Source organism: Ananas comosus, linkage group 1 (genome assembly GCF_001540865.1).
Source record: "Ananas comosus cultivar F153 linkage group 1, ASM154086v1, whole genome shotgun sequence".
In the NCBI taxonomy this organism is placed as follows: Eukaryota; Viridiplantae; Streptophyta; class Magnoliopsida; order Poales; family Bromeliaceae; genus Ananas; species Ananas comosus.
The window spans coordinates 7,897,459-7,922,736 of NC_033621.1; the positions used below are offsets into that span (position 1 = coordinate 7,897,459).

At 43.6% G+C, this 25,278-nt stretch overlaps 2 long non-coding RNA genes across 3 annotated transcripts; one reads left to right on the top strand and one right to left on the bottom strand.

Annotated features, from left to right (window-relative positions):
• LOC109719763 lies at positions 509-3,690 on the top strand. Its single transcript, XR_002218770.1, has 3 exons — positions 509-609; positions 698-757; positions 3,112-3,690. It is a non-coding gene; the product is annotated as an uncharacterized LOC109719763 (long non-coding RNA).
• Positions 5,503-6,899, bottom strand: LOC109719754. Of its 2 annotated transcripts, none has more exons than XR_002218768.1 (3): positions 6,747-6,899; positions 6,564-6,626; positions 5,503-5,537 (listed from the first exon to the last, which is right to left on the bottom strand). It is a non-coding gene; the product is annotated as an uncharacterized LOC109719754 (long non-coding RNA). The 2 variants fall into 2 exon arrangements; XR_002218767.1 differs by having other exon boundaries at positions 6,564-6,629.

The following is a 25,278-nucleotide window of genomic DNA, read 5'->3' on the forward strand; positions in this document are numbered from 1 at the left end:
CGCTATCGCAACCCCGCTCAACTAACCAATACCGAAATCATGCGNCTTGAAATGTGTTCCTGGTTGGAACTTCGTACATTGTATTGATTGCGACGCCTTGAACGTACAGGGGAGACTCTGTCCGCGGTACAGAGGAAACCCTGTCCGTTCGGCGGTCTGTTGGCGTGCCCGAATCCGACCAAAGAGGCGGGCTCGGGGCGTGACATAAACTACCAACTTTCTTCTTTATTTGGGTGAGCTAATAAGTGTATTAATACTGTTTTTGGTGATTGTTCGCAGCAAGTTCACAGCTGGTGTGGAACCTTTTTGGATGAGATTTTGGTGGTTATTAAGGGTTAGATTCGGTGTATTCTAACCTAAAGTAAAGTGGAATTAACCTTGGTTCTATATTATGTGAGAATTTTACCTAAATTGAATGACTATGTGTAGTTTTTGCGCACTTTGGAGATAGAGATATGGATTAAGCTTTTAGCTGATTTTGGAATATTTGTTAGGGTGCTTGGGGGCTTTGAATCACCTTGAGCTGAGTATTAGTGATTCTTAAAGGCTGATTTTCTGATGTGCTTCAACCTGATATGAAGTAAAGTTCAAGTGTGGATTCTAAACTTGGTACGATTCTACCTAGATTGGATGCCTATATGAAATTTCTAGAAAATGTTGAAGTTCAACTTCTAACTTGATTAGTATACTTGTTAAGGTACTTGGAAGCTAAGGAATATCTTCGCTCGTGGGATCGACAAGAGTCGACAGCAATTAGGTGGGTTTGACCTTACCGAAATGGGTGAATTCCCTCTATGTCTTCTTTGACATTTTAGAATCGGAATTATTGCATATTCATGTGAATACATGTTTGTTTGAGTGAATTGGGCATACATCAATATGCATACTATGTTGGACATAATGGGACCTCTGTGTAGTAGAGAAAGGATTATGAAATTGTTTAACCTACATAGATCGCTTGCTCAGTTAGTATGTGTTCAAGATATTAGTTAAACTTGTGTAGACAAGTAAGACATTGTATCATTCAATAGAGAATCAAGGCAAATTATGAATGGAACACTTAGTGTAGTTTAACAACTAAGTGGAGAACGATTATGTTACTTAACTTTCAAGTTAAAGTATGCTATTCCGTGTTTTAGACATGATGATAGATTTGCTATGCATATGGCATATAATATGGTTATATCTTTGTATTATGAAGTGAACTGTTTAGAGATCTTGTGTAGAATCCTCTATCTGAGATTGTGTATACTTGTGTAAACAAGCTATTCATGGTAGTCATATGATAGAACTAGCATGAACTTCGTGTTCTGGTCTATGATCTAGTTAAGTAACTGGAATTTAGCATTATGACATAACATGATTGTGATACTAATGAATATGATCTAGTTAAATGACTAGAATTGAATATGATGTTATACTCGTATAATCAAGTAAAAGTACTTGCATAATATTTGTTTACTCCAGGTAGGGGAGATGGTTGCAGAACCATAGAATATGTGCCATGAGTTATATGAACACTAGAATGAGTCATTGAGTATGACTTTAGTAAACTCCTTTCCTTATGAATAGGGAGTAGTGAGAGAATTATATGTGAGACTGCGAGTATAGTCCATTAGAAACATCAATATGATGTAAAGCATGTATTTGTTAAAGTCATACTATCTATTGGTAGAAATATGTCACCAAGTAGTTGATAGTGAATTATGACTTAGTGTTGAGAGTCGACCTTGTGTTGAGTTGAGATTCCATGTTAGAGACATGATGAACTTGTGATACCTATGCTATGGATTATGCTTGCATGCCAATGTGCTCATTCGCACGTGCTTGTGAGGGTCGCGCCCCATAAGCCGGCACTCCGGAGTTGGCCTAGCGACAGATTGCTCGCTTATGTACGAAATTGAGCGCCGAAGTGGATTGCGGTGGGTAGTGTTAACTTCCACAGGGCCATTAGGCACGGCGCAGCTGGGACTTTACCATGTGTAAGTCTCTTGTTAATTTGGTTAATAAAAGTGATTTTAACCTTAGATGAACATAGTAGTAGAGGTACTTTATGTCATTAGCTGATTATACCTAGTAATGAACATACTAGGAGGTTGACATCCCTGTTGGTCGGAAATATAGTGACCGTACCTGAATGTTTACACTTTTGCTAGTATCGAAAAATAACTACATGATGACATCTTGCATATAGCATGAAATATAGAACTTATTATGATGGATTAGTATCTAAGACATGTTAGGAAACATATCTTGTGAGGCATGCTATAGTTGAATTACTTCATTTACTTGTTACATTTACTTTGTTTACTTATTGTTGTTTACTCATGCCTCAGTTGACCTAGTGGTGTACTTCGCCACTCTCGGCGGCTTACCCACTGAGAACTATTGTTTAATAGCTCTTACGCCCTTTTGTTTGTTGTTTTTATACAGAGTCTTCCACAGCAGGAAAGGCTAGGGTTCCTGGCGAGGGGTCAGCGGCTAGTTAGAGCCTTCTCGATGTTAAATAGACAAACCTCTACAAGTTTATGTAGTTTAATTCGGTGTTGTGTACTTGGTTTATGTAGAGTGTACTTTGTTCCTATTTGTTGTAATAAGGTTATGTGTTCCATAAGTTTATGAACTTTTAAGTTTTGCTCTGATTACCAGTTAAAATATTATACTTTTGCTATGTTAATTGTAAACGCCTAGTATACACTTGAGGTCGTGGTGTATACGGTGGGTCTGTGCACGTGACTGGTGAGCTTCCGCTGAAGTCCAGGGCGTGACAGATTCTAGTGGTATCAGAGCCTAGGGTTGAGTCTTAGTGGACCTAGCAAACCTTAGGCCGGTTGGACGATCAGATTAGGAGCGTGAGAGACGGGGTCTTTTGCGACTATTTTGGGTGAAAGTATTATGATTGGGTTATATTTATAACTCCAAAAGTGTTGGAGTTGCATCGAAGTGAATAACCTCTATATTCTTGCAAGATCACGTTGGCGGCGGACAACGTGATATCAGGGAGTAGTGGGAGGTCACTTCATTACTTTCGCATAATTGGGATTTTATATTTATGAATGGGGCTACGTTAGCATAGGTTGTTTTAACCTGTGTTTGTTTCGTTTGTTGCAGCTTGCGATGTCAAAGATGTACTCTATGGCGGCCGAGGCGATCGAGCCGGAGAAACTTGCACCCTCCCACTCTGGTGAGGTTCGGGAATTAAAGGAGTAGTTGGCTACTTTAGTTGGAGTGGTGGAGCGACAGTCTAATGTGGCGCTACTTTAAGCAGAGGCTTTGCGCCGACAGGATGAGAAAATCAGACGGTTGGAAAACCTGTTGATTCAGCAGACGGCAGACTTCAAGAGATTTCATGAGGTTTTAGATCGCACCTTAACGGTGAGAAAAGGTGTAGAGGTTACTAAGATGACAAAGGAGACCCCTAAGAGTCAGCAGTTGTACGTTAGGGAATCATCAAGAAAGTAAAGAAGAATTGACTTCGAGGATGTGGTTCTTTTGCTGGACGAAGAATGTCGAGTCGTCGACCGCCACGGCGATGAGTGATTTGTGAACGTCCGCATGTACCCCCAAAGTGCCCTCAGCAGAGAGGAAAGTGTTTTCTATGTGGTCAGGAGGGCCATTTTCGATCAAAGTGTCCATGGAATAATATATTAAAGAAAGCATTTGCACTGACTGTGTCGTGAGAGGCACCAAATGGATACATGCCTACGAATTGGCTAGAATAAGATGTGGCGACGGAAATGATTACTGCAGGCAGCATGTTATGGTAATTTGATTATGTTTGTGATAATTGATTTAGTTGCATCTTTGATCGGCTGTTCACCGAGTTGTGCAACATTGATTCTTTTTCTTGATAGATATAGAATGATTGGAGTAGCAGGATGGTCTGTTTGACACCCTGCTTGCTGGGAAAGTTTTGTGTGTGCCAACAAATTGAGTGGCATTACTTGTGATAGAATAGTTTTGGGTATGAAGTCTAGCTTGTGAGGTACTCGGTACCGTGGATTGTGCCAACTGAATTGATTCACTTTGGGAGTTGAGCATGAAATAATGCATTTTGAAAGTTTAATTTCGCTGATTATGAAAATTGTCATCTTACCTAAATCAAGTATATATTGGAGAATTGGAGCCTAATTGGCTGATAACTTAGTATGATTGAGAATCCTCAGAAATAAGGATATCTTTTAGAGAAGTTGTTGTTGTACTCCCGATCGAGTCACAAATTGTGGGCTCGATTGGTAGAAAGGCTCTTGTGCCTAGTGTTTCGCCTTGTGGTGAAGCAATCTCACTTGTTGTGAGGTTGAATGAGTTGCTCGACTATGTGTCGACTATCGTGACCTCAATTGGAAACACGATTAAGTATTTGGATTATATTGAGATTGGTTGATCTTTCGATCAGCTTTAAGGATTAAGTGTACTCAATAGATTGAGTTGCAATCTGAGTATCGTCAGGTCGTGTTAGAGTTTAAGGATATGCCTTAAACGGATTTTTGGATGTTGAGCTAGGGACATCACCAAATCATTGTGATGCCACCTAAGTTTTGAGTACTCCACCAGTTTTAGAGACTTGTTGATTGGTGCTGGTAGTTAATGACTGTGAGGAGCCTTATAGCATTCTTTGCTATGGAATGTCATGAAGGGTGTTATTCAGTGAACCTTGTAGGGCATGTGATGGATGACTGAGCAGACGGATTAATGGGATTGAGTTGAAACTCTCCTAATCCGATTGAGTATCTTGGAATATTTGAGAAAGAAATTACCGAGTTACTTATTTCTTTCTTCTTCTCTTTTGATTCATGCATAATGGAATTAGATTTTTTGGAACAAGCTACATGAAACAAGCTTTTGGGATTGACATTTTGGCTGATAGCCATATCCAGATGAGCCCCGTATGTTATGAAAGTACATAGTGATGCTCTAATTACAGTTAAACGGGAAGCTTCGATTGAACCTTCATTGATTATGGAATTGTATGTAAAATGATAACGATAGAGACCATACTGATGAAGTATAATTGATTCCCCTCTATCGCTTAAATTAGACTCGGTAACGACGGATACTTTGAGCATCATACTATCAGGATAGTATTAAAGATAAGTATATTCAATTGGTTATACTTGAAGTATTGTCACGCCCGGGTACCAGCGGAAGCATATCCGGCACGTGCACAGACCCGCCATACACCTGCAGTATATAAGGCATCTACGAAGAAAGCAAGTCGATAGGAAGTAAAACAAAGAGAGTCCTATCTTGATATCAGAGCAATGTACAAGTCGATATACTATCAATAAATGAACAAAGAGTATACAATCCAAAATCTCAGCAAAAGGAGAAGTAGTATGAACTATAACATCTGGATCTACAACTCATATATAACACAGGGTACACAAAAATATCTGTACAATGGTAGTCACTCTATACAATGGACATCACCCTCGGTCATAGCCCGAGCAGCAAGGTGATCTACTAGCACGCTCCTAGCAAAGTCTAGCTAGACGCGACTCCCTTGCCACGATCCCTAGCCTCTCCTGTAGATAGCTCTGTAAAAACAACCACCAAAAGGGCGTGAGAACTATAAACAATAGTTCCCAGTGGGTAAGCCGCCNGTAAATACAAATTTAAGTACGAATGGCATCAACTATTCGAAATAACTAGGTCAACTAAGTAACGACATCTTAATGACATAGGTTAACGAATGAACAAACAATGTAGAGTACGTTTAATGACGAAATGGAAGTAAATCATGTAGTACTCGGATCACCACATTAAGCGGCTCCGACCGCCGAATGGGTGACCCTTGATAATAAGCTCGAATGTGTAAGTAACTACTGTACACGATAACTGGTAAGCATTCATTACTGTCAAATGTCATTTAGTACTTTCATTTCCTTTAGAATTTCCTTTCAATCATCAGGACCTACACAAGGTAGTCCGGCTTGCGCCGCGCCTAATGGTCCCGTGGTAGTATACACTCCCCACGGCAATCCACTTCGGCACCCAATACCGCACGGGTGAGCAACTGTCGCGTAGGCCAACTCCGGAGTGCCGGCTTGTAGGGAGCGACCCTCACAAGCGTGTACGAATGAGCACGATGGCAAGCAAGCATAATTCATAGTCCAACATGTCTCAATTATCATGTTTTAGCTTACTATCATATCAGCATTTCAATATAATGAATAGTGACAACAACTAGTATCCACTAGATTAATAAACATGTGAAAGTAATGCTACTTTACAACTGGCATTAACAGCTTTCCACTATCAGGCACTTATCATGGTACTATCACTATAGTCACCAGGCATATCATTGTTTTCTACTCTCTAATCAATAAAGTCAACAGAATGTTATTGTTCCCTTCTTTCTAGAAATATACTAGTCAAAATGAGGATAAATACTTTAGGCATGAGTGTTCTCTACGTCATAGAGATTTCATTTCGAATATGTTCAACATTATGATGACGAATTTCAAGCCCTTTATCAATCACATAAGCACACAATAAGACCATTTCTATAATACATATAGAACATAGGGGAGTTTCACTTGCTCTGGTTAGGTCAAACCCACCTCGTACTAATGCTCCAATCAGTTCAAAGGAAGTCCCAAAATCAGCTCCCCAAGGTCTCAATTCTGCTGAAAAACAAAGCACGACAGTGGCATCATTACTACAGTCGGAATGTCCGAACTCGGCACAATTCGCACTTAGTACAAGGTAGTAAGGTAATTCCCCGTTTTGGGCCAGCTTAATACCTCAAATTAAGCCTCCAGAAGCTCTCACTAATCAGCTGAAAGTGATCCAAGGGTCGATTGCACTCGCGTTGGGAACAATCATTAAACGACGTCAACGCGCATGTATACTAGTGAATCTAGCCGAATTCTTGCGAAATCAGTTTTAGAATGGAAATTCCTGCTTACCTCAGGTTAGAACACCCTCTAAATCAATCCCCAAGGTCACCAAATTAGCTCTAGATGGTCCGAAAACCTGCGGTGGCGAAATCATATCCAAGCTGCATTAGTTACGCGATTAAGCTTCATATAGGTTCAAACTAGCTTCATAGTTAGCTAAATTATCTCTATCAAACATCAAGGGAGCATATCCCTGGTCTAAGGCGATTAATTCACCGTTAATTAATTCATCTTTAATTGCTGAAACCTCAGCCTAGCACAGCAAGAAGCAAAAAACCGAAATCACTACTCAAATCGACGAATAGAACGTCGATAACGGCAAAAGTGAGTCGATTACCTTCTCAAGCTTCCAACCAGCACCCTGCTGGTTCAGGACAGCAAGGAGCCTTCCAAAACACTCTCTCACACGTCCACGGAGGCTCTGCGCCGACAGTGAAGAACGAGCGAGGCGACGAAAACGGGCTAAATCTCTGATTCCTATGTGGAGAGAGAAAAAAACCCTAGAGAGAGAGAAAGGAATGAAGAAGAAGGGTGCTCTGAGCCTCAGTAACTTCCACTGAGCTCCAGAAGTCGTGCTGGCTTCATATGGATGAGATCAAGATGTGAAATGACCAAATTAGCCTTGCTGCCAGATTTCTGCCAGTCTGTACCGGTACAAGGTAATGGCTGTACCGGTACAGCAAGCAGAAAAAGGCTGATTTCGCCTGTTTGATGCAATTTCTCACTTTTAACCCTCCAATCACTCTCTAACTTGGTCAAAAACTTCTCCAAGTCATTAGAACATGTAGAATAGTTCCACACTTCATTCCTCCACACACTTGAACTCTGTAATTTGCGGACGTCCAGTGTATTACAAGTATCAAGTGACTAATGTTATGAATTAATTCATCGAAAGCAAACCTTCAGTTTAGGTTTGCAAAGGAATTAATTAGAATTCGGATTGGAGTACGTGAGGAAAATTTCTTGTTGACGGGATGATGATGATTTATTTTATGAGTGGTACTAAAAGTATTGGAACTGCAGAAATGGCGGTATTGGAATTTATGAAGTTTTGAGTATTAACATTTAGCAGCATCTATTGATATGAATTTGGGGAATACTGCCCTGGTGATAGAATTAGATATGGTACTAAAACTGTAACACACTGGACCTTTGCAAATTCCGAGGTTCGAGTGTTTGATCAGTGTTCCGAGTTTTTCCAGTTATTCTGGAGGGTCGTTGACAGTGTTCCGACCTATGGCTCGTATCCCGAGAATTGTAGTACTTTAAGTAGCGCTAAGGTCGCCAAAATGATGGACTTAGGCTGCTCTCGGATTGCATTTTGAGGGGTTGTGTACCGGTACACCTTGATGGTTGTACCGGTATAGAAAGTGTACCGGTGATAACTTGATGGTTGTACCGATACAGATAGGTTTTTCTGCCAACCCGAGCCTCGGGTTTGCGCGCACAGGGTTTTGTACCGGTACACTTTCCTGTGTACCGATACACAATGCAGAATCCAGACTGCGTGAGTTGAGGGGTGTTTTTGCAATTGTAACATAGCTATTAATACCCCCACAGCCCTTAGAGGCTTCTTTGAGCCCTGATCTGTAGAGAAGAGAGGTAAGAGCTCCTCTCTTGTTTTCCTTTCCTTTTTTTCTTGTGTTTTGTCTTATTTTGATATCCTCCCTTTACTCCTCTTTGCTTTTGGTTGGGGTACCTCCTTGAAGAGATCACTAAAGTAAGGATTGGAGCTTGAGGAAAGAAAGAACTTCAACCCTAGCTTACTTGCAAGCTTTGTGTGGGGCTTTAGAGAGGTTAGTAAGCCTAATCTACTTCTTGATTCATGTTTTAGTAGCTTTTACTAAATGAAACCCTAAATTGAGCATATTAGGGTAAGTAATGGGGATTTTGGATTTGAGGGTTTTGGAGCCCAATTTGTTCTTATTAGAACCTTTGTTTAGGTTGGATTAGAAGGCCTCTAACTCACTTTTGGAGATCGTGAGAGGTTTCTTCGCATTCGGTGAGTTTCCTTCACCTTTCCTTGTGTTGCTTAATGATTGAGCAAATGATTGTTCGTAACGTTCGTATATCCCTCCTTTTGTTACCTTTAGGGTATTAGGAGAGTAGTGGGCACCTTCGTCGGCGCAAACGAAGGGTTTCGAGAAGTCACGGTGGGTTTGGTTTCATTGGAACAAGAAAAATCTTCTCCTAAGTGGTTAAAAGTTGTTGTTTCATTGAAATGCATGCATATTCATGCTAGATAGAATTTTTATGAATTTTAGAATACTTAAAATGTATGTGTTATGTATCGTGAAAATTCAACTCTATATAGTAGAGCTATATGTGTATTAGGCATGCATGTGAAAAGTATTCTATATTGCAAGTTGGAAAAATATCTCATATGATGAAAAGAACTAGAATTGTGTACTCTTGAACTCCTAACTCATGTTTGGACAAAGTGAACAAAAGTGCCATAAATGGGCACCGACTTAGTAAACTGTGAAACTGTAACATAGAGACATAGTGACAGGCCATTTGGACATCGACTATATTTCATGTTTTAGACATGATGACATAGTCATAGGTCATTGAGACACTTGCTATATATATTCCATGTTTTAGACATGATGACTTTAGACTTGAGACGGACTTTTACGCTTGCTTGCCATTGTGCTTATTCGCACATGCTTGTGAGGGTCGCTTCCCACAAGCCGGCACTCCAGAGATAGCCATCGCGACACATGCTTGCCCGTGCGGGATTGGGCGCCGAAATGGAAAGCCGTGGGGGAGGCTCATTACTACAGTGGGGATGTTGACTCCCACGGGGCCATTAGGCACAGCGCAGGCCGGACTACCCACGGGTAGGTCCTACAGGATTGGAACATTGGTGACTTAGTATACCGAGTGGACATTTACTAAAACAGTAAACATTGACATTTTACTATTTAGCTTGTGGACATTATGTTGGTCATACTCATGTACATTCATGTTACAGTAGTTTTATTACTTATGCAAATTAATGCCAAGTAGAGATATCATGGTTTAGTAAGTATTCATGTTTAAATACTTGTCATTCATATTGCTTATTTATTCTGACTTACCTGCTTGGTTTTCGGGCCTAGGGGCGCATTGCACTGAAGTCAGTAATTGCCCACTGGAAACTATTATTTAATAGTTCTCACGCCCTCTGTTTTATAGTTTTCTTTCAGAGCCTTCAACACCGGTGGAGGCTTGGGATCGCGACAAAGGGGTCGCGTAGCTAGATAGAAAGGATTTACACTTTGCTTAGGTGGTTTTCTCTCTTATTGTTTGTTGTTGTGAGAGAGAGAGGTTTTGTATCCATGTATAGAGACAACCTATGTATTACTTTTAGCTTTTGTACTTTGGATTTCGGATGTACTACTTATGGTTTACTTTTAGTGGATTTTAGCCTTTTGCTTACTCCTCTTTGTAGAATCTAGTTGTACTTTGCTTTGATACCAAATTAATCTGTTAACATTGGGAGTTAGTAGTGAAGAACACTTCCTTACTTTCGCATGATTTGGGTATTATCTTCTTGAGCGGGGATTCGATAGTGTGGGTTTTACTAACTTGCACTTTTATAATGTTGTAGCGAGATGCCGATGACACGCTCTCAATCTGCCGGAGTGGATAATGCGGCACACCTTGAGGAGGTCGAGACCTCCGCTACCTCCGGATCCAGCGAGGTCCGTGAGTTGAGGGGCCAACTTGCGGCCCTCACCGACTTGGTTGCACAGCAAACAGCAACGGCTCAGTAGCAGGCTGATGCGGCGCGCCGACAGGAGGCGCGGATGAAGCGGCTCGAGGACCTTCTTCTACAGCAGGCGGCTTCTAGGGAGGCTCCGGTTCCTTCGCTACCTGCACCTGTTGGGGACGTCGCACCGAGGGCACCGTCACTCGCACCCGGATCTTCACGTGCGGCGCCCGTAGTCGTGCCTCGGGAGGAGGACTTTGTGGCACCACCTGTTTAGCTCCAAGTCTCCGCTCGCGTCGGTTTGCTTAGGGACACCACTTGTCCCCTCCTGTGCAGATCTAGATGAAGATCACCTGTGCGGTGCCATCGTTTCCTGAAACAGGACAACTCGATTAATTCTCAACCTTCTAGGTCAAGTACGAAACAATTAACATCGACTAAAATCGGGCGAAAGTCATGCAAAGGCGTCTATTTTCATCACTCTGCTTCATATTGTGTGCACCCAACACGAACACCCTCAGTTGAGAATGAGCCACACCTCGAGTCTACCTCTAATATCCATCTTAGAGGTTTACCACTCTTGACCCAATCAATTAACCTTTCGCCAATAGTCACAAGTCCTCGTCTCTCACGAGTCTTATTCTCCTATGGTTTACTATTCTAGGGTCTCCTAGGTCCAGCTAAATCATTCCCATTTTCTACTTTATGCTCTGATACCATCTTATCTATTACGCCCCGTGCCCCGCCTATTTGGTCTGGTTCGTGCACGCCGACAGACCGCCGAACGGACAGAGTTTTCCCTATACGTCCTAGGCGTCGCAATCGATACAATGCATGAGATTCCAACCAGAAACACATTTCAATCAAAGATTGCATAAGGAAGTATCAAAACATAAAACGACTAATTATTACAAGCATTCACAAACATGCTTTTTACATCACAATTACTTATTATTTCCAAAACACAATCTAAGTTATTACATTTAATATTACAAGTTTGATACATTTTGTTCTTTCCTTTCCCTCTACCCCTAGGCTATGCCGACTCGGGGTACCGCTATCTCTGATCTCGGGGATAGGGCGCTATCTATGGAGCTACGCCCTTGCCTCGCACCGCCGCGCCGCTCACGTGAAAACTTGTAACACCCCAAAACAATGTGGGGTGAGAACCAACTCCATGGTTCCCAGTGGGTACGGCCACTCAGGGAAAAAGCTCGTCCAATAGGTCCAAGGAGGCACTGCAATCATGTTAGTCCAAAAACATCTACAAATGTATGTATATCATCATATAATATGCAACTAACAAATAACATGCCTCACAATATACAATATGAATATATGCAACTATACAACTATGCAGTTCAGCTAGTAGTTCCATTGATACTACATTCAATTTTGTTATTTTTAGCTCATATTATTCAATTCTAAGGTTTCTACTACCTTAGGTTCTCAACTCAAGTTCAACTAGCATCTAAGGTCTCCACCGCCTTAGATCTTGCCATTATCACTAGCCTTTAAGGTTTCCACTACCTTAATCAAGCTATCCACCCGACTCGGCTTCGAGTCAATCGTCCGCGGATAGTCCGCACATTGGCTGCACCTCAACCTAGCTACCGTCACAACCTTCGGCACCTCTTGACTTGCCATCTCGTGGCGAACGCATCGCATCTCTCCAACAATGACTCAATTCATAACTTAGCCATCTGGCGGCGAACTCATCGCATCTCACCCAACAATGACTCAAGTCATGACTTAGCCATCTGGCGCCGCACGCATCGCCTTTACCAAGCAATGGTTCAAGTCAATCCAGGCGGCATCATCCAATAAGCTAAATGGGTGAGGAGAACCACACATACCCGTTTCGAGCTTATTCTCATGGCATCCCAGGCGAGGAAAACCACACATACCCGTTAAATCACTGCCAGGCGAGGAGAACCACACATATCTGCAGTTACGTTTCGCTTGCCATCTCTTGTATCCTGTTACAAGTTTCCACCGCTTCTTTTGTGGCCACATCACTAGGGATTCCAGAACCTACTTCACATAGCCCAAGGGTTGGTCTCAAACCCTATAGCATCGACCTATCTAGGTCCGATGTCCTTTCCACCCTAGGTCCAACTGACTCTAGGTTCAATACCTCTATCACATAACCTAGGTTTATTTTAACTCTAGGTTTAATCCACAACCTATGTTCTTTAACACTAGGTTCGATGTAAACCTATGTTTACTAACACTAGGTTCATTGTCAACCTATGTTCATAACACTAGGTTTGATGCCACACATATCCACCCTAGGTTCACCACCCTAGGTTTATGTCCAACCTATGTTTACTAACACTAGGTTAATGCCACTCGATCTACTTGAGATCTTAATTGTCCACATCGAGTTTACAAAGCTAACATGCATCTTATCTAACATAATCTCACAATGCTAACATGTAACTAGCATTTATTCCACTATGCATATATACTAACATGCAATCATGCATTCATAATCTAGCATTTTTATAACATGCTTATCATGCATTCTTTAATAGTCATTATGTTATTATGCTTCTCTTAGCATCATGCCATCATACAATTATCTAGCATTTATATGCATCAACATGAATTCACATTTCTCTTAGACATAACGGTGACCTAGTCGCTTCAGTGAGCACAACCCACCTCAATCCGCTCTCTGATTGCTTGTCGATACTTGCAATCGACCTCCCGCAGCACTTGGCACCCGGTTTGGCCCGATTTCGCCAATGCTCAACAACCGTGCATCGCCTCGCAGTTCCGGAAATTATAGGTCTTCGGTTATGTGCTACGGTGCTCGGGACCTATTTTCATAATTTTTGGACGTCGTCTCGGCCCTCCAGGCGGAAACAAAGCTAAATCCTCTGTTTCTCCAATATCTTCACGTAGGCTCGACGAATCGCCGAACCGACTTCGCCAACGCGTTCGTATACCTAGCAATTAGGTTAACAGAGGGTCAATCGAGATCAAACCCTTAGGTTTACAAAAACCCCAACTTGGAGCCCTAGGTTTGCATTATAGCAAAATACTCCAACAAAACTCTAGAATCATGCATTAAACACCTATTAAGCATGCTAGAGTACTAATCAAACCACTTCTAGAGCAAGAAATCCAAACCCTAGATTTCTACCATTGTTGGGTCTAGAAGCTTACCTCTAAGCTAGCTCCAATGGTGAGAGGAAGAGAAGAAGATGGAGATAATCTCCTCCTATGCTTGCTTCTCCTTCGTCTTCTTTCTTTCCTTCTTCTCCACTTCAAGAGAGAGAGAGAGAGCTTAGAGAGAGAGAGAGAGAGAGAGTGTGTATTTGGGTGAGAAATGAGGGAGAGAGAGTGCAATCCCTCCTACACCCCTCACTAATGCAACAATTGCACCCAAGCCTCTTAACTCTGCTTCACTCACACTGCTTAGACTGGGCAGATTTCGGGTACGGGGACCGGTCTCTCCAGCCAGGGACTGGTCCCCGAGAGTAATGCTCCACAGGCAGCAGGCTGCTATTCCCTCCACATGCACACGGGGACCGGTCTCTCCCAGAGGGACCGGTCCCCGATAGCAAATCTCTCGCAGGACACTACAGACCAAAATCCTACGCTTACGGGAACCGGTCCTTGTTTGAGAGACCGGACCCCGGAGGACCGATCCTTGGCTGAGAGACCGGTCCCCGAGAGCAAATCTTGCGGGCAGAGGGCTCTGCCCATTTCTACACGTACGGGACCGGTCCTCCGGCTGAGGGACCGGTCGCCGAGAGCACAAAAACTGCAGTTGTGCAGAACTTCTCCAGCTTGGTCTCGGAGGCCATCCTCAATGCACTTTTAACCTCTTTGATGCTCTCGGCCTTACCAAAGCATACCCAATCGACAGTCAGTCGATTCTAATCGAAGTTCAACTTTCGTATTTTGAGAATTCACTTCCTAACACTTGTGATACCTATGCTATGGATTATGCTTGTATGCCAATGTGCTCATTAGCACGTGCTTGTGAGGGTCGCGCTCCACAAGCCGGCACTCCGGAGTTGGCCTAGCGACAGATTGCTCGCTTATGTACGAAATTGAGCTGAAGTGAATTGCTGTAGGTAGTGTTAACTTCCACAAGGCCATTAAGCTAGGCACGGCACGGCTGGGACTTTACCATGTGTAAGTTTCTTATTAATTGGGTTAATAAAAATAACTTTAACCTTAGATGTACATAGTAGTAGAGATACTTTATGTCATTAGCTGATTATACCTAGTAATGAACATACTAGGAGGTTGACATCCCTGTTTGTCAGAAATATAGTGACCGTACCTGAATGTTTACACTTTTGTTAGTATCGAAAAATAGCTACATGATGACATCTTGCATATAGCATGAAATATAGAATTTATTATGATGGATTATTATCTAAGACATGTTAGGAAACATATCTTGTGAGGCATGCTATAGTTGAATTACTTCATTTACTTGTTACATTTACTTTGTTTACTTATTGTTGTNTGACATCTTGCATATAGCATGAAATATAGAATTTATTATGATGGATTATTATCTAAGACATGTTAGGAAACATATCTTGTGAGGCATGCTATAGTTGAATTACTTCATTTACTTGTTACATTTACTTTGTTTACTTATTGTTGTTTACTCATGCCTCAGTTGACCTAGTGGTGTACTTCGCCACTCTCGGCGGCTTAACCACTAGGAACTATTGTTTAATAGTTCTCACGCCCTTTTGTTGGTTGTTTTTATGCAGAACCTTCCACAACGGGAAAGGCTAGGGTTCCTGGCGAGAGGTCAGCGGCTAGCTAGAGCCTTCTTGATGTTAAATAGACGAACCTCTACAAGTTTATGTAGTTTAATTCAGTGTTGTGTACTGGGTTTATGTTGTAATATATTGAAACCTCGGTAGATATTTTTGGACTTTAGCCAAATTGGTTAAAGTATCCGAGAGAAATAGTTGGACAAGTTCCAATTAGTATTCCAACAAGATTGGAAGGATTAAAAGTGAGTTTAAAAGAGTTAAAGAGGTTTTTGCATTGATCGGTGCGAAATAGAATGGAAAAAGATGCAAAATATGAAATCTGGGCATTTTGTGCCGGTACAGCATCAATGTTGTACCGGTACTGTCACGCCCCCACGACCGCATACCGAAACAGGTACCAATTTGGTCGATTCGAGGCGCGGCGGCGTGACCGCCATCGAGGCAAGTCTCCCTGCCCCTCCTAGCTCAGGCAACAACGAGATTGTTTACAACAAGTCCCCAGGAATACACTTGATTTCATTACACAATCAAAACAACATATAATCCGACGAGCACAAACGTGCACTATTAACAACAAGAGCAAAGCGATCAAGGTAAGCATTATACCAGTATTCAAAGACGAGACAACACCACTATTGACGACATCATTCAAAACGTTTAACCTCTTTTCGATATCATTTAAACTTAATCATTTTAATACAACTTGCTTCTAACCAAAATCTAAAATACAAACATCATATCTCTCCAAACGCTCACCCTATACAACATCTAACTCTCAAAAGTATTAAAGCAAAATACAGGGCTGGCGTTAATTGCAATAGGAAAGATAAAACAACTATCACAACTGCTAGAAGGGACTAAGTCCGCTTGCCAGCAGATCCTCCCGCGCTCAGTCGGGCGGCGCTCGAGCTAGAGTACACTGTAACGCAGGTGTGAGAACATACGAATATGTTCCCAGTGGGTTCGGCCGCCGACTCCGCGATCTACCCACTTAGGTCTTAAGCAGCCATTACGAGAGAATATATATATATGCAATATGTATAAGTAAACTGAACTGATAAGCAGGTATTAAAACATACTATATCAAGCTATGCTCAATCTGGAAGTCATGATGTATGAATCAATAAATAGTTAGGGTAGCATACTACTATAAACATCGTACAACAACTATCATATGTAAGCATATAGCAACAATGCCTACGGAGGAAAGCAAATAAGCTGATAATGAACAGATGAATGGTAGCTATACATGCAATCTGGGTAAGACTCACTTGGTAACGCAATTTCCCAAGTGAACGCAAGGTTTTACAAGCCAAGGCCTCACATATCGACCTCCGAGGATGCCTAGCTGGACTATTCCCGAGTACACTGGGATAACAAGGCTATCGAGAGGCAAGCAGCTGCCTACTCTAGTGACGCAACTTCCGGAAGCGACCAACAACTTTGATGGAGAGCGCCCCAAGCGCAGACAGGCTAATAGTGAGCATGCATCAACTCAGAGCAAAAACAACCCTTTGAGGGTATACTTTAGCATAGATCGAACAGTTCTTGCTACCAATGTCATACGATGTCTAAACTACTACTAATATGATCACCTCAAGTAAACATCAAACATGTGCCACTCAATCATAGTTTTCTAACTAGATGCCACTCGTCATTTAGACTCATCAACAATGTTAGCTCTTTAACATTATAAGTTCTAATCATCTCATATAGGGTTAAATTTCATCATTAAACTCTATCATTTAATCTCATGCATACTAGTTTATAAATCATACAATCAACCATATCTATAGCTACTAGCATGCAATTTGGAGCAATATAATTAACCTTTAACCCTACAAGAACATGCACAATATGCAACTTGGTCATATTTAAACTTAGACATAATAAGTAGCCCGATGACTTCGGGATAGCACTCCCCAACCATAGGTGATGCCGAAAACACTCCGAGACGCGCTCTCGTGCTAGTCTTGTCGCCGCTTAATTTTCGTTGGGTTAGATTTAACCCTTTAGCACTTCAAATGGCGATATCTTCGCGCTCGATTCTCGTATCGACGAACTGTCTTCGCCTACGCGTTTATAAGCATAAGAATTAGGTTTCTAACCCCTCAAAAGAGATCAAACCCTAATATTTGCAAAAAAATCTCCAAAATCAAGCCTTAGGTTTAGCACCCATGAGAAACAATGGTTTCTACCTTCATTGTGAGCTAAATCCATGTCCTCTAAGTTCATTAGGTTCCATTTGAACCATCAAAACCAACCAAACTTCATAAAAACCCAAGATACCATGAAAGGGGTTGAGGCTTACCTCTAGGGTTTGCTCCAAAGCAAGCCCTAAGCCAAGAATGAGGAGGGAAGAGAGCTTCTTCGCCTTCTCCTTGATCTTCTCCTTCTTTTCTCCTTCTTCTTCTCTTTTTTTCTCTCCTTCTTTCTTCTTCTCCTTCTTCTTTCGGTTAGAGAGAGAGAGAGAGCTATGAGAGGGAGAGAGAGGCTGAGTGAGTGAGAGGGAATGGCTGAGAGAGAGGGCTAAAAGGCCTCTATTGTAACAAAATCCCGAAAAGCCCCTATATTTTCAAATTTTCCAAACTGATCCTGCTGTTCGTGCGCCCTTGTACCGGTACACGGGACCTTGTTCCGGTACAAGGCCTGGGTGACAGCAAAACAGAGCGCAACCCGAGAGCTCGGGTTCTCGGTTTCGTCGGGTCTGTACCGGTACAAGCCCCTTGTACCGGTACAGCGCCTGGAGCCTTCAAACCCGAGAGCTACGCAGTCTGGCTGCGATGGTTGTACCGGTACAGCCATCACCCTTGTACCAGTACAGCAGCTCCATAATGCTGTTTTAACTTTGTTTCGGCTCCACTTCGCGCCGATCGATGTCCAACCCATTCCAACACCTTTAGAACTCATTTTTGCTCTTCCAAATTAGTCGGAACGCCGAATGGAACTTGTCCAAATCGTTTAATCGCCCACTTTGGCCCATTTGGCCCAAAGTTAGCCAACGTCGTCGAATTTCGATATCTTACATTCTCCACCCCTTAAAAGGAGTTTCGTCCTCGAAACAACTAACTCGTAAATCAAACTTAAACTCTTACCTCAATCCTCAAACAAGTGAGGATGATTCGCTTTCATCTGATCCTCGAGTTCCCAAGTGGCTTCGCGATCATCGTGATTGCACCACCGGACTTTAACATAGGGAATTTCTCGATTCCTTAGCTTACGCACCTCTCGAGCCAAAATCTCTACCGGAAACTCTTCATAACTCAAATCATCTTGAAGTTCCGGCGGCTCATATAGCATCGCATGCTCGGGGTCGTGAATATACTTGCGGAGGTTGGAGACGTGGAACACATTGTGCACACTCGCAAGCTTCGGGGGCAATGCAAGTCGATACGCCACCGTCCCAATTCGCTCCAAGATCTCGTAGGGGCCAATATAACGAGGACTCAACTTCCCTCGCACCCCAAATCGTTTCACTCCTCGCATCGGCGAAACCTTCAAGAACACGCGGTCACCCACCGCGAACTCTAAATCTCGCCGGCGTCTATCCGCATAGCTTTGCTGTCTCGACTGCGCCGTAAGCAATCTTTTGCGAGCTAGGCGGACTTTCTCTTCCGCTTCTCGCAACACATCTGGGCCGAACTCCGCACGCTCACCTACATCGCTCAAATGTATAGGAGATCGACATATCCGTCCATAGAGGGCCTCAAACGGTGCCATCTCCACACTAGCATGATAACTATTATTGTAGGCGAACTCGGCCATCGGTAGGTGGTCACACCAACTTCCTTTATAGTCAATGACACACGCTCGTAGCATATCCTCCAGAGTTTGAATAGTTCTCTTCTGTTTGTCAGTCGGTCTGCGATGGGGGAAATTTTGCGGTGCTTAAGTGAGCCGCTGTCCGATGTGCAAGGGTTACCTGCAGGCTTTCGCAGTGCGAAAGTGAACCGAGGGGTTCACTGATCCGACTACGATCGATTTCAGGCACCCGATGCAGTTCACTATCTGTCAAGGTATACCATTGGCGTACTTGTTCACCCGACACGTGGTATGGATCGAGTAAGACAGTGAGCAGACTTTCGTCAATCGGTTGCACAATTAACCAAATTGTATGTGGCGCCCTTTGAGCGGGGTAGGCGGACACGATAGTATCGATATGTATCCTCCTTTTCAACGGGGGGCAGTGGTAACTTTGGACTTTCCGCTGGCAAACGTGCTCGGCATTCAGGTGTTGGCGATTGTTAGGCACTTTGCCACAAGAGCGGTCCGGATGTGCGGGCTTTAGTCGGGCACGTAGTGCATTTTTAGGACTTGGTACATATTGGTGCGCGCGCGGCGAAGAGTGCGCAGCATACCGGGGCCAATGCGACTACTGCAGTATAAAGCTGTGCGAAGATCACATAGCAGGTTTAACACCTACTGGTTCGAAATGATGTTTACATCCGCGCTCTACATTGCATCGCCGCCTGAACTTTCCCGAGTGTTTCGCAAACTGTTTGGAGTTCTGGATCGCAGGTTGCCAATATTTTGATCCTCTCAACAAGGCGTGGACAACCGAGTGCATCAACTGAGTAGGGGACCTCGGAGAAGACCCATTCAAGATTCAATCGCTCCATATAACCTAGGTGTGTTTTGTTGGGTAAATTCGAGAGCAGGTTCTTCGCCGTTCTTCTACTCGCGCATCCGACCACTTTAGCTTCCCGGCGGGTGTATGGATATCAACAGTATTAATTTCAGTAGCTCAATACGGCGCTTAACGCTATTGAGCTTTTCTATGTGTATTAGGATACTGTCAAGCTTTATGGTCGGTGTAGATCCTTCGCAATGAACCTATAAAATAATGTCTCCAAAGCTTAAGGCAAAGATCAGCGCCGGCAAACTCTAAATTGTGAATGGTGGTTATTCTTTCGTAGCTCTTAATGTTGACGGATGCATTAAGCGATTAATCCTCCGCTACATCAGACAACACCCCAGCCAATGATAAGACAGCATCGCTGTAGAACGAGTAAGTCCTGCCTTGCACGGTAGGCGAGTACCGCGAGTTCGAAGTTAGCCTTGCTTCACTCTTTAAAGCTCCGGTACACAGTCGTCGCCTGCAGAACAAATTGGGTGTCTTTTTGCGTCAAACTGGTAAGTGGAGTCCAATCTTTCAGAACCCCTCACAAACGTAGATATACGGGCATTGGCCACAAAACTACGGGACTCGGAAATTCGTCGGTGCCGGCCAACTCTTCATAGCCCACTTTCCTCGGGTCACAGAAACACACACTCGGGAAATACGAGTGCAGAACCGACCTTTCTCGTGAGCCAAAAAAGTCGGCATTTCTTTAGCTTTGCTACAACTTATTACTCGTTCGAGAATTTGAAGTACCGACGCAATGCTCCGAGTGTCCTCGTTCGCTACGCGAATAACCAAAAATGTCAGTCTATGAACAAACAAATGCGACAATCGGTTCCAAGCATCCTGGAACACTCGGTTCATATCGAGAATGCTGCCGGGCATTGTGGTCCAAACGCATCACTGTTTGATCGTGGTGTCCATAACTAGCGTTGCGAAAACTCCTTCTTCTGAACATCTTCGGCTTATCTTATAACTTGGTGATAGACGAACATAAGGTCCGAATTTGATCACACTAGCGACCCCCTGCTAAACAGATCAAGAAGTCAATACGAGTTTGTCGTATTGTCTTCACCGGACCTGTTTCAACTCTCGCGGTAATCCATGCAAGTCGAAAAGATCCATTCTTGGCACAATAATTACCGGGGCACCCAGGCGAAGCGCTCGGCTAATTGATTCTTATCGAGAAAGATCTCAATTGGATCTCTCAACTTCCCTTAGTCTCGGCCGGGCGCCAGTGGATTACGGTGCCTTAGAAATTCGGCGCGGGTCTGCGGGAACCAGGTCAATCATGAACACGATTTCCAGGTCCCGCCGGGGCGTAGCCCCCGGTAAACTCCGCGGGGAAACACTCGGGGACTCCTCGCACAACCGCAACTTCCTCAAGGATTGAGAACCGCTCGTCAATCTCCCAACGGTCGCGCAAATAGCCATGCAACGCTGTTCACATGTTCCTATGCGTTGGGCGCCGATAGCACGCGGGAAACACGAGCATCTTTCAAGCTCGTAGTGTCACTCTCTCGGGCTGTCCAGCTCCCGAAATGTGATAACTGGAGTCGGGCAATCGTCGATACATAGTACTTCGAGGAAGCCATCCTGGCCCAATGACATCGGAATTCTTCAAATTTCTTGTAAGCACCAAAAGTCGATCGGCATAAAGCCCAGTCTTTCACTTGCACTGGACTGCCAAACATTAGCTTCTACCAAAAAGGATCGCCGGGGGCCGCGGCTAAATGCAAAGTGTTTCCCAAGACGGATACTCATATTCATCGCTGTGAAGATTGAATCGACTAGAGAATGAATGGATGCGCCTGTATAAATAGGGTCTTAGCTGATGACTCTTTAACCAAATTATTACCTGCCACAATTATGCGCTCGCGGGGCCATCAGAAGGGCTCTCAATGCTTGACATGGCGGCCATAATCTCGCCGACTCGGCAGATGTGTATGGGCTCTGGTTGGCTTCGCGCGCCGGCGCCGCTCGCCGGAGTAGATGCTGCGGACGGGGCGCGCCATAGCGAGCTGGAACGCCGGGCCGATGCAGTCGACATAGCGGTAGCGAAGTCCTCCCGTGGACAGTCGGATCTGAGTGTCCGCTATTGCCCAACTTGATGGAGCATTCCATACGTTCGATGATCACACAGCCCGGGCTGGTACCGCGACAAGATACCACCCGCTCAGCACCCCGACCCTTGGGCTGTGAGATGAATACTTCGCGCGAGCCTCTGGAGCTTACTGGCACAACGAAACCGCCTTGTATTCTTTTTTGCCTTTGTCTTGTCGAGCGTCACCGTCTCACGTCGCAAGCAGTTCCCGTCTGACCCATTAAGAGCGCGATTATTGACTCCGCAAGTGTGGATTAAAGAACTGCCTCAATTGAACACTCGGGCCGAGCCATCGGACAATTAGCAATCCGCCCCGGTACTTGTCTGTCATGCGCAGCGGTCGGGACCAACTCAGAAGAATGGAGTAACTCCGTGTACTCGCCGAATTGTGCAGGTTGGCCTTGCTTGAGCGTTGGAAAATTCTTTTCCGATCTATTATTTACCTGTCGGGAAGTCCTCGGCGACATAGCTTGACGGAACTCCGACGCCACATCATTCGGGTGGGAGTCCGGGATCGGGCGTCGGCGTTGACTCTCCTTCCACAGTCCTGGACCGCTTCTCGAAAATGCGCCGGCCAAGTTACCTTGATTTCTCCAAGTGTGAACGATGTCATCAAACAGTAGTTCTCGATAGCGTCTAGCCAGACACCGAGTGGATCCCACCTCTCAGCGTCGAAAGTAGAGAGGGCGAAACTTCGGTGAACCTCGCTAGAGCGTTACATAGCACGTCACGCTCCGTTCCTCGAGGCCACTAACGCAGTGCGTGGAGAACGCGAAATTGCCGGCCGGAATTATCCACTGTGGGTTGCGCGCCAGCATGGAACGAAACGGCAACCTACACCTCGGGCAACAGGACCGGGGCGGAACCGATAAGGCGTCAGGGGCGGTCGCGGCTGGCCGCTTGAGACAGTCTGCTGCTCAGCATCTCTGATCCTATCGAACCGTCCAGTGAGCGCCGACAATTTTCTCGCAAGATCGACTTCACTCAGTAAGGTCCCAGTTGGCACTGGCGCCAATGGGAGGCGGCTGCTCTTGGGCACCTATCGACGGTCGTGCGAAGCGGATCCTACGCACGTAGCGTCTCTTTGCGTGCATAGACTCCTGAACGCAAACAGTTGGTTATTATTTTAACTCAACAGGATCGTCGTAAAGCGAGCAAAAGCATTAAACAACTCAATGCAGCAAGTAAGTTGCAATGTCTTAGTTCTTGACCTTTCAGGCATCGGTTGTTGTCGGCCGCAAAACATATAACCTTTAAGCAAAATTATTATCATCAAATCATCTAAGCACAGCTAGAAGTCTCAAAACCAACTCAAACCTATCTTACTAGCTTCGAGCCGTCATAGGTCAGAGCACTCACGGATCCTTAGCTTAGGGTTGAACACTTAGAGTCTCATTAGTTTTCATCCTGACTCTCTTATTTGCTTGCTCTTACTCGGGCTTTGATGCCACCATCTGTCACGCCCACGACGCACACCGAAACGTGGGTCCAATTTGTGTCCGATTCGAGGGCAGCGCGTGCGGTACGACTGCGAACGGGCAGAGTATCCCTGCTCGCCTTGGCTTTATGTTTTTTTTTTTTTTAATTTTTTTTAAAACAAGAGATTGTGTACAACAAGTCCAGGATCCAACTTGACTTCACTACACAAATCAAATCAACAATGGAATCGAGGCAAAACGAGTACTATAAACAAACAAGAGAAGCGATAAGTAAGATTATTACAGTATTCAAAAAGATTTGAGACATAACTAATGGTGAGATCATTAAACGTTTAATCTTTCGTATATTTTAACTTTAATCATATTTAATAACTTGATTTTCACCAAATGAAATCCATCATTTATTTCTCAAAATCACTTATAAACATGTACTCTTCAAATAGTTAAAAAAAGTACAGACAACCCCGATGGCGTTAATTGCATTAGGAAAGATAAAACAACTATCAAACTGCCTAGAGGGCTAAGGCCATGTGCCGCGATCTCCGCCTACCTCAAGTCGGAGTCGCGTCGATGTCAGTACTGTACCTAGAGGAGATGTGAGAATACGAATGTCACGTGGGTTCGGGCGCGACTTCACGCGAATCTACCATAGCGTTTTAAGCAGGACATAGAGAGATATATATATATATATGCAATATGGTATAAGCTAAACTGAACTGAAAGCACGAGAATATGTAAAAAACCTATTATCAAGCTATGCCTCCAATTGCTATGGTGTAATGAATCAATAAATAGAAATAGTGTAAGCCAACTTACTATAAACATCTACACACTATCCATTGTAGCTATTAGAAACTGCTAAGGAAAGGCAAATAGCTGGATATGTAAACATGAATGGCCACTATTATAAAGACATCATCATGGGTAGATTTCTCACTGGGTAATGCCATCTACAATGTGAACTCAAGTTACAAGCATAGGTCAAATACGTCGACCTCCGAGGGATGCCCTAGTTAGACTAATCAACAAGAGTACACTGCGAATAACAAGGGCTATTGTTTCGAGCAGCAAGCTAGCGGCTGACTAACTCTGCTATTTGTGAAAAACGACTCCGAAGAGACGGCACAAATTGGGAGGCGACCCACAAGCGAAGACAGGTAATGTAAGCTTGATCATCACAAATGAAGCACACACCCTTTGAGCGGCTGACTATCTCAGATAGGATCAAAGCTTCTTCCTACCCATGTCATAGCTGTTCAACTCATATCATATCATCACTCAATAACATTAAATGATGTGCACTCAATATAGTTTCTAACTGGATGTCCACTAGTCTTTAGATCGATCATACAATGGTTTAGTTTTAAATTATAAGTTTATATGATTTCATATAGGTTGTTAATTATCATTAATTATCATTTCAATTTACATAAATAGCTTTATAAATTATCATCAACATATCTATGGCTAATTTAGCATGCAATTTGTGAGCAATATATTAATTATACTCTACAAGACAGATGCACAATATGGCAACTTGGCTATATTTAAAATTAGACATAATAAGTAGCCCATGGACTTGGGATGGTGCGGACGCCCACAACTTAGAGTGATGTCGAACCTCCAGAATAAGACGATCTCGTGTTAGTCTTGCGGCGACGTTAATTTTCGTTAGAAAAAGCTCCTTTTTAACATTTAGCATTCATATATTTCACGTCGATTCTCGTATCACCGAACGTCTTCGCCTACGAGTTTCAT